The 367-nt window shown below is 49.3% G+C and overlaps 1 non-coding gene across 1 annotated transcript; it reads right to left on the reverse strand.

Annotated features, from left to right (window-relative positions):
* Positions 1-129: 129 nt before the first annotated feature.
* TRNAW-CCA lies at positions 130-201 on the reverse strand. The gene has a single exon. It is a non-coding gene; the product is annotated as a tRNA-Trp (tRNA).
* Between the last annotated feature and the right edge of the window lie 166 nt (positions 202-367).

Below are 367 nucleotides of genomic sequence, written 5' to 3' on the forward strand. Positions count from 1 at the left end.
TAGTCCTGGAGTGGATTGCCATTTCCTTCTCCAGGGGATCTTCCCAACCCAGGGATCGAACCTGGGTCTACCACATTGTAGACAGATGCTTTGCCGTCTGAGCCACCAGGGAAGTCCAAAATAACACTGTGACCCCGACGTGATTTGAACACACAACCTTCTGATCTGGAGTCAGACGCTCTACCACTGTGCCACGAGGCCTTAGAAGTTCAGAAGACTTCTGCTGATCACACTGCATAGGTACTAAACTACCTGGTAAAGCCTTGAAATCTTGCCTCTCTAGACTTCCAGGAAAAATGAGTTCAGTTCAGTTCAGTTCAGTCGCTCAGTCGTGTCTGACTCTTTGCGACCCCATGAATCACAGGAC

This window comes from Bison bison, unplaced genomic scaffold, assembly GCF_000754665.1.
Source record: "Bison bison bison isolate TAMUID 2011002044 unplaced genomic scaffold, Bison_UMD1.0 scf7180017864331, whole genome shotgun sequence".
In the NCBI taxonomy this organism is placed as follows: domain Eukaryota; kingdom Metazoa; phylum Chordata; class Mammalia; order Artiodactyla; family Bovidae; genus Bison; species Bison bison.